Genomic DNA, 18,087 nt, shown 5'->3' with positions numbered 1-18,087 from the left:
AAGGATATGGCCTATAGTTGTTACTAGAATTGTTCCGATAAGCATTGTTGTTGAAATTATTATTTTTAATGAAGTTTACATCAACATGTTCTTCTTGGGCAACTGATGTCTACGTTCCCCCTCCTTTCCTGTAGACAGTGTTGGGCCTCCAAGAGCAGAGGTTTGTAGAACAGCAGCAAGTTTTCCCTTAAGTGGATCACCCAAGGTTTATCGAACTCAGGGAGGAAGAGGTCAAAGATATCCCTCTTATGCAACCCTGCAACCACAAAGCAAGAAGTCTCTTGTGTCCCCAACACACCAAATAGGTGCACTAGTTCGGCGAAGAGATAGTGAAATACAGGTGGTATGAATAAGTATGAGCAGTAGCAACGGTGCCAGAAAATAGCTTTCGGGCGTGTAGTTGATGGTGGTAGTATTGCAGCAGTAGTAACACAGTGAAACAGTAAACAAGCAGTAGTAACGCAGCAGTATTTAGGAACAAGGCCTAGGGATTAGACTTTCACTAGTGGACACTCTCAACATTGATCACATAACAGAATAGATAAATGCATACTCTACACTTTTGTTGGATGATGAACGCATTGCGTAGGATTACACGAACCCTCAATGCCGGAGTTAACAAGCTCCACAATTTGTTCATATTTAAGTAACCTTATAGTGTAAGATAGATCAAAAGACTAAACCAAGTACTAACATAGCATGCACACTGTCACCTTCATGCATATGTAGGAGGAATAGATCACATCAATATTATCATAGCAATAGTTAACTTCGCAATCTACAAGAGATCATGATCATAGCATAAACCAAGTACTAACACGGTGCACACACTGTCACCTTTACACACGTGCAGGAGGAATAGAACTACTTTAATAACTTTGCTAGAGTAGCACATAGATAAATTGTGATACAAACTCATATGAATCTCAATCATGTAAAGCAGCTCATGAGATTATTGTATTGAGGTACATGGGAGAGAGATGAACCACATAGCTACCGGTACAGCCCCGAGCCTCGATGGAGAACTACTCCCTCCTCATGGGAGCAGCAGCGGTGATGAAGATGGCGGTGGAGATGGCAGCGGTGTCGATGGAGAAGCCTTCCGGGGGCACTTCCCCGCTCCGGCAGGGTGCCGGAACAGAGACTCCTGTCCCCCAGATCTTGGCCTCGCGATGGCGGCGGCTCTGGAAGGTTTCTGTGGTTTTCGTCCATCGTTTTAGGGTTTTCGATCCAGGGGCTTTATATAGGCGAAGAGGCGGCGCAGGAGGGTCAAAGGGGCGACGACACCATAGGGCGGCGCGGCCAGGGCCTGGGCCGCGCCGGCCTATGGTCTGGGGGCCCAGTGCCCCCCCTCTGGTCCTTCCCGGGTGTTCTGGATGCTTCCGGTGAAAATAGGAACTTGGGCGTTGATTTCGTCCAATTCCGAGAATATTTCGTTACTAGGATTTCTGAAACCAAAAACAGCAGAAAACAGGAACTGGCACTTCGGCATCTTGTTAATAGGTTAGTTCCAGAAAATGCACGAATATGACATAAAGTGTGCATAAAACATGTAGATAACATCAATAATGTGGCATGGAACACAAGAAATTATCGATACGTCGGAGACGTATCAGCATCCCCAAGCTTAGTTCTGCTCGTCCCGAGCAGGTAAAACGATAACACAGATAATTTCTGGAGTGACATGCCATCATAACCTTGATCATACTATTTGTAAAGCATATGTAGTGAATGCAGCGATCAAAACAATGTATATGACATGAGTAAACAAGTGAATCATAAAGCAAAGACTTTTCATGAATAGCACTTCAAGACAAGCATCAATAAGTCTTGCATAAGAGTTAACTCATAAAGCAATAATTCAAAGTAAAGGCATTGAAGCAACACAAAAGAAGATTAAGTTTCAGCGGTTGCTTTCAACTTGTAACATGTATATCTCATGGATATTGTCAACATAGAGTAATATAATAAGTGCAATATGCAAGTATGTAGGAATCAATGCACAGTTCACACAAGTGTTTGCTTCTTGAGGTGGAGAGAAATAGGTGAACTGACTCAACATTGAAAGTAAAAGAATTGTCCTCCATAGAGGAAAAGCATCGATTGCTATATTTGTGCTAGAGCTTTGATTTTGAAAACATGAAACAATTTTGTCAACGGTAGTAATAAAGCATATGTATCATGTAAATTATATCTTATAAGTTGCAAGCCTCATGCATAGTGTACTAATAGTGCCCGCACCTTGTCCTAATTAGCTTGGACTACCGGATCATCACAATGCACATGTTTTGACCAAGTGTCACAAAGGGGTACCTCTATGCCGCCTGTACAAAGGTCTAAGGAGAAAGCTCGCATTGGATTTCTCGCTATTGATTATTCTTCAACTTAGACATCCATACCGGGACAACATAGACAACAGATAATGGACTCCTCTTTTATGCATAAGCATGTAACAACAATTAATAATTTTCTCATTTGAGATTGAGGATATATGTCCAAAACTGAAACTTCCACCATGGATCATGGCTTTAGTTAGCGGCCCAATGTTCTTCTCTAACAATATGCATGCTTAACCATAAGGTGGTAGATCGCTCTTACTTCAGACAAGACGGACATGCATAGCAACTCACACGAAATTCAACAATGAATAGTTGATGGTGTCCCCAGTGAACATGGTTATCGCACAACAAGCAACTTAATCAGAGATAAAGTGCATAATTACATATTCAATACCACAATAGTTTTTAAGCTATTTGTCCCATGAGCTATATATTGCAAAGGTGAATGATGGAATTTTAAAGGTAGCACTCAAGCAATTTACTTTGGAATGGCAGGAAATACCATGTAGTAGGTAGGTATGGTGGACACAAATGGCATAGTGTTGTTTGGCTCAAGGATTTGGATGCATGAGAAGTATTCCCTCTCGATACAAGGTTTAGGCTAGCAAGGCTTATTTGAAACAAACACAAGGATGAACCGGTGCAGCAAAACTCACATAAAAGACATATTGTAAACATTATAAGACTCTACACCGTCTTCCTTGTTGTTCAAACTCAATACTAGAAATTATCTAGACCTTAGAGAAACCAAATATGCAAACCAAATTTTAGCATGCTCTATGTATTTCTTCATTAATGGGTGCAAAGCATATGATGCAAGAGCTTAAACATGAGCACAACAATTGCCAAGTATCACATTACCCAAGACATTTATAGCGATTACTACATGTATCATTTTCCAATTCCAACCATATAACAATTTAACGAAGAAGGAACTTCGCCATGAAAATTAAAAGCTAAGAACACATGTGTTCATACGAACCAGCGGAGCGTGTCTCTCTCCCACACAAGCATGATGTAATCCAATTTATTCAAACACAAATAAAAACAAAAACACACAGACGCTCCAAGCAAAGCACATAAGATGTGACGGAATAAAAATATAGTTTCAGGGGAGGAACCTGATAAGTTGTCGATGAAGAAGGGGATGCCTTGGGCATCCCCAAGCTTAGACGCTTGAGTCTTCTTGATATATGCAGGGGTGAACCACCGGGGCATCCCCAAGCTTAGAGCTTTCACTCTTCTTGATCATAGTATATCATCCTCCTCTCTTGACCCTTGAAAACTTCCTCCACACCAAACTCGAAACAACTCATTAGAGGGTTAGTGCACAATAAAAATTAACATATTCAGAGGTGAAACAATCATTCTTAACACTTCTGGACATTGCGTAATGCTACTGGACATTAGTGGATCAAAGAAATTCATCCAACATAGCAAAAGAGGCAATGCGAAATAAAAGGCAGAATCTGTCAAAACAGAACAGTTCGTATTGACGAATTTTAAAATGGCAACAGACTTGCTCAAATGAAAATGCCCAAATTGAATGAAAGTTGCGTACATATCTGAGGATCATGCACGTAAATTGGCTTAATTTTCTGAGCTACCTACAGGGAGGTAGACCCAGATTCGTGACAGCAAAGAAATCTGGAACTGCGCAGTAATCCAAATCTAGTACTTACTTTTCTATCAACGGCTTTACTTGGCACAATAAAACACAAAACTAAGATAAGGAGAGGTTGCTACAGTAGTAAACAACTTCCAAGACACAAATATAAAACAAAGTACTGTAGCAAAATAACACATGGGTTATCTCCCAAGAAGTTCTTTCTTTATAGCCATTAAGATGGGCTCAGCAGTTTTAATGATGCACTCGCAAGAAAAAGTATTTGAAGCAAAAGAGAGCATCCAGAGGCAAATTCAAAACACATTTAAGTCTAACATGCTTCCTATGCATAGGAATCTTGTAAATAAACAAGTTCATGAAGAGCAAAGTAACAAGCATAGGAAGATAAAACAAGTATAGCTTGAAAAATTTCAGCACATAGAGAGGCATTTTAGTAACATGAAAATTTCTACAACCATATTTTCCTCTCTCATAATAACTTTCAGTAGTATCATGAGGAAACTCAACAATATAACTATCACTTAAAGCATTCTTATCATGAGTCTCATGCATAAAATTATTACTCTCCACATAAGCATAATCAATTTTATTAGTAGTTGTAGTGGGAGCAAATTCAACAAAGTAGCTATCATTATTATTCTCATCAAGTGTTGGAGGCATAGTATAATCACAACAAAATTTACTCTCCATAGTAGGTGGCACCAAAAGACCACTATCATTATAATCATCATAAATAGGAGGCAAAGTATCATCAAAGAAAATTTTCTCCTCAATGCTTGGGGGACTAAAAAGATCATGCTCATCAAAACCAGCTTCCCCAAGCTTAGAATTTTCCATATCATTAGCAACAATAGTATTCAATGTGTTCATGCTAATATGTTCCATGGGTTTTTTAATTTTCGGATCAAACCATCCATGTCTTAAATCAGGAAATAGAGTAAAAAGCTCATTGTTGTCCATTATGCCTTACTAGTGTAAACAAGAAACAAAAAGATGCAATTGCAGGATCTAAAGGAAATAGCTTCGAGTACTTACGACGACGGAAAATAGCTTGGTAGCCGAGGTCCGGAGTGTGAGTACCTTTTACCTTTCCTCCCCGGCAACGGCGCCAGAAAAGTGCTTGATGTCTACGTTCCCCCTCCTTTCCTGTAGACAGTGTTGGGCCTCCAAGAGCAGAGGTTTGTAGAACAGCAGCAAGTTTTCCCTTAAGTGGATCACCCAAGGTTTATCGAACTCAGGGAGGAAGAGGTCAAAGATATCCCTCTTATGCAACCCTGCAACCACAAAGCAAGAAGTCTTTTGTGTCCCCAACACACCAAATAGGTGCACTAGTTCGGCGAAGAGATAGTGAAATACAGGTGGTATGAATAAGTATGAGCAGTAGCAACGGTGCCAGAAAATAGCTTTCGGGCGTGTAGTTGATGGTGGTAGTATTGCAGCAGTAGTAACACAGTAAAACAGTAAACAAGCAGTAGTAACGCAGCAGTATTTAGGAACAAGGCCTAGGGATTAGACTTTCACTAGTGGACACTCTCAACATTGATCACATAACAGAATAGATAAATGCATACTCTACACTTTTGTTGGATGATGAACGCATTGCGTAGGATTACACGAACCCTCAATGCCGGAGTTAACAAGCTCCACAATTTGTTCATATTTAAGTAACCTTATAGTGTAAGATAGATCAAAAGACTAAACCAAGTACTAACATAGCATGCACACTGTCACCTTCATGCATATGTAGGAGGAATAGATCACATCAATATTATCATAGCAATAGTTAACTTCGCAATCTACAAGAGATCATGATCATAGCATAAACCAAGTACTAACACGGTGCACACACTGTCACCTTTACACACGTGCAGGAGGAATAGAACTACTTTAATAACTTTGCTAGAGTAGCACATAGATAAATTGTGATACAAACTCATATGAATCTCAATCATGTAAAGCAGCTCATGAGATTATTGTATTGAGGTACATGGGAGAGAGATGAACCACATAGCTACCAGTACAGCCCCGAGCCTCGATGGAGAACTACTCCCTCCTCATGGGAGCAGCAGCGGTGATGAAGATGGCGGTGGAGATGGCAGCGGTGTCGATGGAGAAGCCTTCCGGGGGCACTTCCCCGCTCCGGCAGGGTGCCGGAACAGAGACTCCTGTCCCCCAGATCTTGGCCTCGCGATGGCGGCGGCTCTGGAAGGTTTCTTTGGTTTTCGTCCATCGTTTTAGGGTTTTCGATCCAGGGGCTTTATATAGGCGAAGAGGCGGCGCAGGAGGGTCGAAGGGGCGACAACACCATAGGGCGGCGCGGCCAGGGCCTGGGCCGCGCCGGCCTATGGTCTGGGGGCCCAGTGCCCCCCTCTGGTCCTTCCCGGGTGTTCTGGATGCTTCCGGTGAAAATAGGAACTTGGGCGTTGATTTCGTCCGATTCCGAGAATATTTCGTTACTAGGATTTCTGAAACCAAAAACAGCAGAAAACAGGAATTGGCACTTCGGCATCTTGTTAATAGGTTAGTTCCAGAAAATGCACGAATATGACATAAAGTGTGCATAAAACATGTAGATAACATCAATAATGTGGCATGGAACACAAGAAATTATCGATACGTCGGAGACGTATCAGCAACCAATGAAGCTAACGGAACATTATTAGGATCAACATTAGTCCTACCATTCACAAGCATAAACATAATAGCATCAATTTTATCACTCAAGGAAGAGGTTTCTTCGACAGAATTTACCTTCTTACCTTGTGGAGCTCTTTCCGTGTGCCATTCAGAGTAATTAATCATCATATTATCAAAAAGCTTTGTTGCGTCGCCTAGAGTGATGGACATAAAAGTACCTCCAGCAGCTGAATCCAATAGGTTTCGCGAAGAAAAATTCAGTCCTGCATAAAAGGTTTGGATGATCATCCAAGTAGTCAGTCCATGGGTTGGGCAATTTTTAACCAAAGATTTCATTCTTTCCCATGCTTGGGCAACATGCTCATTATCCAATTGTTTAAAATTCATTATGCTACTTCTCAAAGATATAATTTTAGCAGGAGGATAATATCTACCAATAAAAGCATCCTTACATTTAGTCCATGAATCAATACTATTCTTATGCAGAGATAGCAACCAATCTTTAGCTCTTCCTCTTAATGAGAAAGGAAACAATTTTAATTTTATAATGTCACCATCTACATCCTTATACTTTTGCATTTCACATAATTCAACAAAATTATTAAGATGGGCAGCAGCAGCATCAGAACTAACACCAGAAAATTGCTCTCTCATAACAAGATTTAGTAAAACAGGTTTAATTTCAAAGAATTCTGCTGCAGTAGCAGGTGGAGCAATAGGTGTGCATAAGAAATCATTATTATTTGTGGTTGTGAAGTCACACAACTTAGTATTTTCAGGAGTACCCATTTTAGCAACAGTAAATAAAGCAAACTAAATAAAGTAAATGCAAGTAACTAATTTTTTTGTGTTTTTAATATGGAGATTGCAAACAAGACAGTAAATAAAGTAAAGCTAGCAACTAATTTTTTTGTGTTTTGATATAATGCAGCAAACAAAGTAGTATATAAAATAAAGCAAGACAAAAACAAAGTAAAGAGGTTGGAAGTGGAGACTCCCCTTGCAGCGTGTCTTGATCTCCCCGGCAACGGCGCCAGAAAAATCTTGATGCTGGCGCGCAGTTAACGTGCCCGTTGGGAACCCCAAGAGGAAGGTGTGATGCGTACAGCGGCAAGTTTTCCCTCAGTAAGAAACCAAGGTTTATCGAACCAGTAGGAGCCAAGAAGCACTTTGAAGGTTGATGGCGGCGGAGTGTAGTGCGGCGCAACACCAGGGATTCCGGCGCCAACATGGAAACTGCACAACACAACCAAGATACTTTGTCCCAACGTAACAATGAGGTTGTCAATCTCACCGGCTTGCTGTAACAAAGGATTAGATGTATAGTGTGGATGATGATGTTTGCAGAAAACAGTAGAACGAGTATTGCAGTAGATTGTATTCGATGTAAAAGAATGGACCGGGGTCCACAGTTCACTAGTGGTGTCTCTCCCATAAGAATAAGCATGTTGGGTGAACAAATTACAGTTGGGCAATTGACAAATAAAGAGGGCATGACCATGCACATACATGTTATGATGAGTAGTGTGAGATTTAATTGGGCATTATGACAAAGTACATAGACCGCTATCCAGCATGCATCTATGCCTAAAAAGTCCACCTTCAGGTTATCATCCGAACCCCCTCCAGTATTAAGTTGCAAACAACAGACAATTGCATTAACTATGGTGCGTAATGTAATCAACAAATATATCCTTAGACATGGCATTGATGTTTTATCCCTAGTGGAAACAGCACATCCACAACCTTAGAACTTTCTGTCACTGTCCCAGATTTAATGGAGGCATGAACCCACTATCGAGCATAAATACTCCCTCTTGGAGTTACAAGCAAAAACTTGGCCAGAGCCTCTACTAGCAACGGAGAGCATGCAAGATCATAAACAACACATAGATGATAGATTGATAATCAACATAACATAGCATTCACTATTCATTGAATCCCAACAAACGCAACATGTAGCATTACAGATAGATGATCTTGATCATGTTAGGCAGCTCACAAGATCCAACAATGATAGCACAATTAGGAGAAGACGACCATCTAGCTACTGCTATGGACCCATAGTCCAGGGGTGAACTACTCACACATCACTCCGGAGGCGACCATGGCGGTGTAGAGTCCTCCGGGAGATGATTCCCCTCTCCGGTAGGGTGCCGGAGGCGATCTCCTGAATCCCCCGAGATGGGATTGGCGGCGGCGGCGTCTCTGGAAGGTTTTCCGTATCGTGGCTCTCGGTACTGGAACTATTCTCGACGAAGGCTTAAGTAGGCGGAAGGGTAGGTCAGGGGCGCCACGAGGGACCCACACAACAGGGCCACGCGGCCAAGAGGTGGGCCGCGCCGCCCTATCGTGTCGTCGCCTCGTCGCCCCACTTCGTATCTCCCCCGGTGTTCTGGAAGCTTCGTGGAAAAAGAAGATCCTGGGCGTTGATTTCGTCCAATTCCGAGAATATTTCCTTACTAGGGTTTCTGAAACCAAAAACAGCAGAAAACAACAACAGGCTCTTCGGCATCTCGTTAATAGGTTAGTGCCGGAAAATGCATAAATATGACATAAAGTATGTATAAAACATGTAGGTATCATCAATAAAGTAGCATGGAACATAAGAAATTATCGATACGTTGGAGACGTATCAGCCAGTGAGAGAAAAAGGGAAAAAGGGCCGGCCCAGCTACGCGTCTCGCATGCACGGGCCGTCTGACTATGGGTCCCAGGCGTCAGTGACTCTTAACGCACCGAAACGGCACGCGCGAGGTGAGCCATAGGATTAGAAGGGGATCAAACGGTGCACGGTCGTCATCGTCTCCGACGAGAGCAAACCCTGGCCGCGACGGAGCTAGGGGGTCGGAGGCTCACCGGGGCTCTAGCGATCATCGGCGATGAAGCAGAGCGATGTCACGGACGATGAGGAAGCCAACGGTGGTCGCGGCAGCTCCGGGGGTGGACGGAATCGTCGTCTCCGTCTTGCTACTGCCGCGGCGGCTCCGGCGAAATTCCGGCGAGGGATAGGGCAATGTGGAGGGGCGAGGGGTCGAGGAGGCACAATGAGGAGTGGGGAGTGAGATGGTGTGCTGAATAAGGGTCGGGGCGTGCTCCTTTTATAGCGACGACGAGGTGCCGAGGCGCACGGGCATGGCGATGGTGGCGATGGTGCTACAGTGGCTCAAATGCGTGGGCGAGGACGCTGCGCTGTTCCTGGCGTCACGGCGAGCACTACGGGCTTGATTGCACCAAAAATGGAGGTCGGGGGAGGTCGTCATCGTCATGCGGCCGTGCTGCACCGTGGCGGAGATCATCGACGGTGGCTTCAGCTACAGGGCACGGGCAAGGAAATGGAGGTGGCTGGCGTGTTGCCGGTGTCGTGGCGAGGCTCAGTGCAGAAGCTGAGGTCAAGGCGATGACGGAGGCGACAGTGCGAGGTCATGTACTGGCGTGTCCAGTGGCGTGTCCTGGCGCGCTCTGGCGTGTCTGGGCTTCACGGGGCACGTCGTGTTCTAGGCGCTGCAGTGATCCTCTTGGCCAATGGTTGGTGAGGCTACAGGTGAGAGGATAGGAGTTGGCATGGTGGAGTGGCATGATGGCTCGGCATGGGCATGTTCTGGTCAAATCCATCATGGTACTGTGGTACCAATGCATGGCATTGTCCAAGGGGTTCAAGGAGAAGTCAATGATGACATATGGAGTGATGGTTTAGTCTAAAACCCTCTGGATAAAAGGATGTATGCACATAGTCAAATGGTGCACCTAAGGTGTTTGATAAAATGGCTAAAAGAGAAATATTTTTGAATTTTGCCAAACTCTTTTATGGGTGTTATTCAAATAATGTTTGGCATCTATTGCTGGTATTGGTTTGCAAAATGGAATCAATTTGGTGAAATTTATATTTGAGATGATCTTGTTTCTGTTTCAATGTTACCACTTTGCATTCTTATAATAAGCAATAAAAAAGGAATTTGCATGGTTGATCAATACCAAAGATGATCATCTTGATGTGCTCTTGCATGAGGAGAAAAGAATTGTGAAGGTTTAGTTTAGAAATTTCTTAATACAGGGGCTCAAAGTAGGTACCCTGATATAAATGTCACTTTTGACCATTATCATATGTGAGTGGTTTTTGATTTTTCTTTTGATTGGTTTGGCATTTCTTTGATTCAAATGTTATTATTTTGAGTTTAGTAATGTTTCCAAACCATTTACACAAAGTAAAATGGCCTAGGTTAAGATTTCACAAAAGTGTCCATAGGCTCATATGTGAATTTTTTTTAATTTTCCTTTCTTTTTCTTTGACCAAAGGTCATTGTTTTGGGTTCATTGAGTGTTAGGTTAAGTTTAATAATGGTTCACAACCATTTTGGTAAAGTAAATATGGCATAGGCCATTATTTGCAAAAATAGCCCTAAGCTCACATATGCTTTTTCTTTTCTTTTATTTTTTCTTTTGCTTTGTTTCTTTTTGACTCCAAAGAGCAAGGTTTAGGGTTTAAGATCATTTCCAAACACTTCACACAACAATCATGGCAAACACAACATATATGCATGATCACTATGCACACCAAGTAATGCAATTAAAGTTTTTGTTGGCTCCAAATTTTGGAAAAAGGGAAATTCATTTTTTTTCTTTGTTTTAAAATTTGGGGATGTTTCAAACCTTCCCCCCTTAAACAAAATCTTGTCCCGAGATTTAAGAAAAGTTAGGATCCTAAGAGAGATTGGGCAAATGGGTTAACAGGAAAACATACTCTGCATGGCATTGGGTGCTTCCTGGGCTTCAGTTGCACTCATGTGGTAGAAACGACCGTTGCGGTTGTTCGGGTTCCTTCCAGTGGAGACACGGCGCTGCTTCTGGGCAGGTGTAGCAGTATTGGGGGCTGTCTTTGCTAGCTTCTTGGGGCACTCATTGGAGTAATGACCAGTAACTCCACATTCATAACAAGTCACAGTTTACTTGTCCTTTGGGGCAATGGGTACATCATTGCTTCCAGTCCTTATGGCAGTGTTGGTGTTGTTGTTATTACCATTGTGGTTGTTGTTGTTGTTGTTGTGGTGGTGGTTGTTGTTGTTGTTGTGGTTGTTGTTGTTGTTGCCTCCGGGCTTCGGGTGTCCTCCATTGTTGTTGGTGTAGTTTGGACGGGAACATCTCAGCAGGTGGCTTGTTGTGTCTTGGGGCAAATCCTCCACTTGAGTTGGGGCGATACCTTGATGTATTGTTGGGTCCATTCTAGTTCATCATTCGGCGCTTGCGGTTTTCATTGGCTTGATGAAGCTTTCCTTCCATCTGGATGGCAGAGTCCACAAGGGCTTCCAGGTCAGCAAACGGGATGGTCACTAGCTCTGTCTGCATCTCATCGTGCAGTCCATTCAGAAATCTTTCCTTCTTCTTCTCATTGGTGTCGGTTTCATCCGGGGCGTACCTAGACAGAGTAAGGAACCTGTCACGATATTCCACCACAGACATCCTTCCTTGCTTGAGTTCGCGGAACTCATCTCTCATCTTCTTGATCAGACCCGGTGGCACATGGTATTTGCTGAACTTGAGTTTGAACTCTTCCCAGGTCATCATCTGTCCTGCATTCATTGCGCGGGCTCTAGTCCACCAGGCTCTAGCAGATCCTGACAAATAGTGGGTGGCAAACAGCACTTTCTCTGCAGCGTCAACTCCTGCAACTTCCAAGTTGTTCTCCATTGTTTGGAGCCAGTAATCTGCATCTAACGACTCTTCGGTCTTGCTGAACATTGGAGGGTTAGTGTTCTGGAAATTCTTCAACTTGGATCCAGGATGGTCATGATTTCCATGGCCTTGGTTGTTCTGGGCTAGCTGCTGCAGTACGACAAGGTTGGCTTTCCGCTCAGCTCTTTCGACTTCTCTATCTGCCATCATCATTTGTAGCATCTGCAGCATTGCATCTTGGTTGGTGCTGCGGGTTGGAGGGGCCATCTGAATATTTGAGGTAGATCATAAGATAAGAGGGAATTTTCTATGGTTTGTTTGGTTTAAAGTTTAAAAAGTTTCAAAACTTGAGTAGTGCTGAGGTGGTAAAAACCAACAACACTTTTTCATTCATACCAAACATCACACATTACAAAACTAACACACCGTTGGTTTTAAGAATCATTCATTCGTTCTACGATACAAGGGGACAGATACAAGCTCACACCTACGCGAGTGCTCTAGTGATACTACTCTTCATCCGGAATGGTAGGTTCTTCGCCTTCATGGGTAATGTGCTTGGCGAAAGGCGCGGGCGTTGTCCAACTCCTTGTGGGTCTTGTATAACATTAAGTTCAGGTATGCAACATAGTGGTTCATCTCCGGGTGCGGTGGCATGGTTATTGGTCTTCCCATGGGGTCATGTCTTGGGTAGTAAAAGAAGTGAGTGTTCTTGATCTTGTTCACATTCTGTCCACACAGACGAGCGAGTGCTTCCTGCATGGCTTTGGCTATTCCATCCTTCCCAGTGTTTCCCTTCACAGAAAACCATATGGTTTCCCAAATTGGGGCTCCTAGCTTTCCTCTTAGATCTGCAGTAACTTCCCACTGAGGTTGTCTTGCCGACTGATTATTGAGTGGCACTCCAAAGAACTCGGGACACGGGCGTCCTAAATATTCAACTAGTTGCTCCAAATCCTTCTCGAACATTCGGTTTCCTCCGTGGCCAAGCTGATAGAACTCAAAGTTGTACTCCATCTGTGAGCAATTAGGATGAGTAAGTTAATGAAGTGATCAAGTGCGCAAAATTTTATGTAGAATTACAGGGAAATGTAGAGCATGGATTTCTCATTTTGAAAATATCTCAAGGATAAGAGTGAGAATAAGTTTTTATAAATATTCACTTCATTCGTTTTTGAAACTAAGTTTTTCAAATGTCTATTCTAACTAGGGCCTCCTAAGGTCAAACAATGGCTCTGATACCAACTTGTCAACACCCGGATTTTTAACTCCAAATGCCTATTATGACATACATCGCAATCCCAGGAATATTGTTTTTGCGAGACATATAATAGATTGATATCACAGAACATCATTCATTACAAACCATACTTGTCTTACATCAAAGGATCACATGATCCAGTCTTAATACAACTATTGATCTAAAGATCAAATACATAACACATAGCGGAAGATACGTAGTAGGGGTCCATCTGTTCCACATGCAACGCTTGACGTCAGGAAGTAGTCCTAGTTATCATAGACGTCCTGATGTCCATCATCTTGGTACTGGTGCTCTTCTTCATAGTCTGACCATTTGAATAGCCAGGGACAAAGCCATGAGTACTTCAAAGTACTCGCAAACTAATACTAGTGTAAGCACTATTAACTATAGCAAGGGGGTTCTAAGCTCTAGGTTCATTTGCTTAAAGCTAGTTTTTATTTCATAAGCACTTAGTAGTAAAATACTCTTTATTTGCCTAACTAACTCAAGTGGGAACATTAGTGTCATTCCCACAACTCTGTTGTGATCAAGTCAAATTCACCTTTCAAGTCACCATTCATTTTTAGAAAACATCTGACAATGGAACAGTATGGCCATCCAACCGTCCATGACCGTGGACACGGCTATTCGAATAGGTTTACACTCTGCAGAGATTGTACACTTGTGCCACAACATTGGATTACATCCGTCAGGATAGCCTAAATAATCATACTCAGTATGCGGATCATCAACCATTAACCTTTCACTTACATACCCTAGTATAGGCACCTCCCCCATGAGCTTGGCCTCCTAGTGATGGCAATCTGCCATCCTGGGAACTGCACAGGGCTTGGGTAAGACATTCACCTCATTTTCACGTCATTTCACATTCCACGGAGGCAGCCTCGGCATAACCCCTATGACGCTTGTTTAGAGGGAACCCATACTAAAGTGGATAAATTTCCAGTTAAGCCCTACCCATAATCAGGTATTGTGGGGGTACTCTGAAATTGGAATGGTATCGCATCCGAACCCAATCATCAGTTTTTGTCAAAATCACCATGTCATTCAAGTCATATTCACCTTCAAAATCTTTCAATAGAATGACTCATCATTCCAAGGTTTTCAAACTCAGTTGATTCACATGTTCCCATCTAGAGTAGTCAATTTTAGTTTTAGCACTAGCAACTAGTCATGAGGGGTGCTAACTAACTTGTAGCTCTCTAGTCTAATTTTGATGTTCTTGTAATACTCCATATCTAGACCAAAGTTAACTATAAAAGTAAGCCTTGATAACCAAAGTAAAAGCTTTGCAAGACAAAAACTTGGGCTTGGAAAGTAAAACACAAAATAGTATTGCAATGGTTCCTTGCTCAAGTAGAGCTTGCATTAGGGTAGCTTGCAAGAGTATAGCTTGCTCATGGTGAGATCTTGGATTAGTAATAGCTTGCCTTGATTGGTAGAGTGATCAAAGTTTTCTTCTTCTTCGTAGAAGACCTCCTCCTCCTCGTAGCCTTCGGTACTAGCGTCTATAAATGGATACGAGGTATACAATCACCAAACAATGCTTAAGTACTAGACTTAACACTCAAAGGGATCACACAAGCTAATCTAGCATCACCACATTATTAACATGGTGGTTGGTTTTGTTTCCTTTTAATAAAAATAATTTCGTCTCATTGAAATATTTATTACGGTTTCTATTTATTTTCTTTGAGAAATAATTTCCTCTCATTGAATATTACCAATATCCTCAAATAATAAGTATGAGCTCATGTTTACCAAAGTCAACACTTCATATTTACCATTTGGGAAAATGATTTAAATGAGATACCACATCTCATACAATTTAAATACTACTTTGGAAATGATTTAATATTCTCAAGTAATAACATATGAGGTCATGAAGACTAATGTCATCACCTCACATTGAATTACTTGTGAAAGTGATTTAAATGAGATGCTACACCTCATAGATTTGAAATACCAAATTTGAAATAATTTAAATGGGCTAGAAATGGCCACCTAGCCACTATTTGAATCTAGCCCATGATCATATGAAACAACCATGTCATATTTTTGCATAAACAAAAAGAGGGTTTGAAAAGTGAATTATGAGAATTGGAATCACTTCAAAATCCCTTATGGTTGATTTTTAATAAATGTTTTGATTTTGAAAAGGTACTGACTTGTTATTTTCATTGCAAGTGATCTGAAATGAACTAGGGTTTGAGACCAGTGTAGTTGGCTAGATAATTTCATAAGATTTCCAGAAATATAAAATTCATCAATTTTGGCTCAGTAGATCTTTTTCTATTTAATTTTGAACATGGCATCAGTATTGAAATGAAACTAACTGAATTAATTCAAATTCAAATCGTGGGCTTAGGCGGGAAGGCGAGATGGGCCAGTGAGAGAAAAAGGGAAAAAGGGCCGGCCCAGCAACGCGTCTCGCACGCACGGGCCGCCTGACTGTGGGTCCCTGGCGTCAGTGACTCTTAACGCACCGAAACGGTACGCGTGAGGTGAGCCATAGGATTAGAAGGGGATCGAACGACGCACGGTCGTCGTCTCCGACGAGAGCAAACCCTGGCCGCGGCGGAGCTAGGGGGTCAGAAGCTCACCGGGGCTCCGGCGATCATCGGCGATGAAGCAGAGCGATGTTGCGGACGATGAGGAAGCCAACGGTGGTCGCAGCAGCTCCGGGCGTGGACGGAACCGTCGTCTCCGTCTTGCTACTGCCGCGGCGGCTCCAGTGAAATTCCGGCGAGGGAGAGGGCAATGTGGAGGGGCGAGGGGTCGAGGAGGCTGAGTGAGGACTGGGGAGTGAGATGGTGTGATAAGGGGTGGCACGATCTTCTCAGTAAGCAACGGTGGTGATGATGATTACGGGGTGATAGCAGCGGAGGAACACGACGATGTAGTGGATGATAACTTGTATGACGCAACGAGATCTCTCGATTGGTCCCTGTAGCCAATGCAACAGCTCTCAACCCTGCAAGATATTCGCAACTCCACACACTTGCGCACGTAGCCGCCGACCACGAAGCGGTAAGTTGCAACCGTCTAATTCCCAATGGAACAGCAGATCACCCAAGACTTTAACAGGATCTACACAATATCAAGCAATATGGTGTAGGGAATTCAATAGTTCTGCAGAGCAAACAACTAATAACTAGGGTTTATCTTAAACATGGTCTAAAGCAGCTAGGGGGCGTCCTATAGACTTATATAGGCGTCCAGGACGACTTCTGGTAGAAAAACTACGAGAATAACTCACCCAGAATAGATCTGGTTGAGACAGACTCGGACACGGCCGGTCTGGGGGGCGGTCGACCGGGCTTGGGACCGGCCGGTCCGGTCTAGACCGGGCCAGGGACCGGATGACGACCGGGTGGCGGGACGTGTGGCTCGGTACCCCGCCCGGTTGCAGTCAGCGGAACGCCCGGTTGGCGCCGGGCCGAATCCGGTCTGCCGCCCGGTTGGACCGGGCCAGGGACCGGGCACGCCGGCGTGGCGGCCGGTCTGACCGGGTGCTGGGCCGACCTGGACTTCTTCTTCTCCTCTCGCGCATGCCTCCTGCTCCTCCATCGCGTGTCCATGAGATATCTTCATGTCCAGCTCCCTGTCCAGCTCCACGTCCATCTTCACGTCCAGCTGCTCCTCTCCTCCTCGTGCGATGCTTGTCTCCTCTTCATACCTGATGATACATAAGTAATAGGACTTAGGTAGTATAAAGTTCTCATCAATCAGGGTATCGTTTAGGAACAAGTTCACCTGTTGTTTAAGTGGCTTCGCACGAGCGCGTGTCATTGGTCCAATCCTGACTTCATTGGACTTGAACTTCACAACAGGTTCATCTTCAGTTGGTAATGACGGAGGTGATAGTGAGGTAGGGATGTCCTCATCATCTCCCCCCTTCAAAAGGCGTCGACCTCGACGCTCCAAGGTCTTCTACGTCATATGGTGTCAAATCAGCAACATTGAAAGAATAACTGACACCAAACTCATCAATTGGAAGATCTGTCGAGTATGCATTATCATTGATCTTGGCAAGCACTTTGTAAGGACCAGCACCACGAGGCTTCAACTTAGACTTTCGCAGCTTCTGGAACCTATGCTTGCGAAAATGTACCCAGACCATATCACCAGGCTTGAACAACATCTCCTTACGCTTCTTATTCATCCTTGCAGCATTGCTCTTGCCTTTCTTATCGATCAACTCTTTAGTCTTCACATGAATTTTCTTCACAAAATCTGCCCTCTTGGATGTATTGACTCTCTCATGAAAGGGCAAAGGCAACAAATCAAGCGGAGTAATGGGTTTGAAACCATACACCTACTCAATAGGACATAGCTCTGTGGTAGAATGTACCGCCCTGTTGTAAGCAAATTCCACATGCGGTAAACACTCTTCCCACTCCTTCAGGTTCTTCTTGATCATGGATCTCAACAGTTGTGACAAGGTTCTATTCACCACTTCAGTTTGACCATCAGTTTGTGGATGACAAGTAGTACTGAACAGTAGCTTTGTCCCCAGCTTTCTCCACAGCGTCTTCCAGAAGTAGCTC

This window comes from Lolium perenne, chromosome 7 (genome assembly GCF_019359855.2).
Source record: "Lolium perenne isolate Kyuss_39 chromosome 7, Kyuss_2.0, whole genome shotgun sequence".
Lineage (NCBI taxonomy): Eukaryota > Viridiplantae > Streptophyta > Magnoliopsida > Poales > Poaceae > Lolium > Lolium perenne.
The sequence above is the reverse complement of the archived record's forward strand: the minus strand, read 5'-3'. Positions refer to the sequence as shown.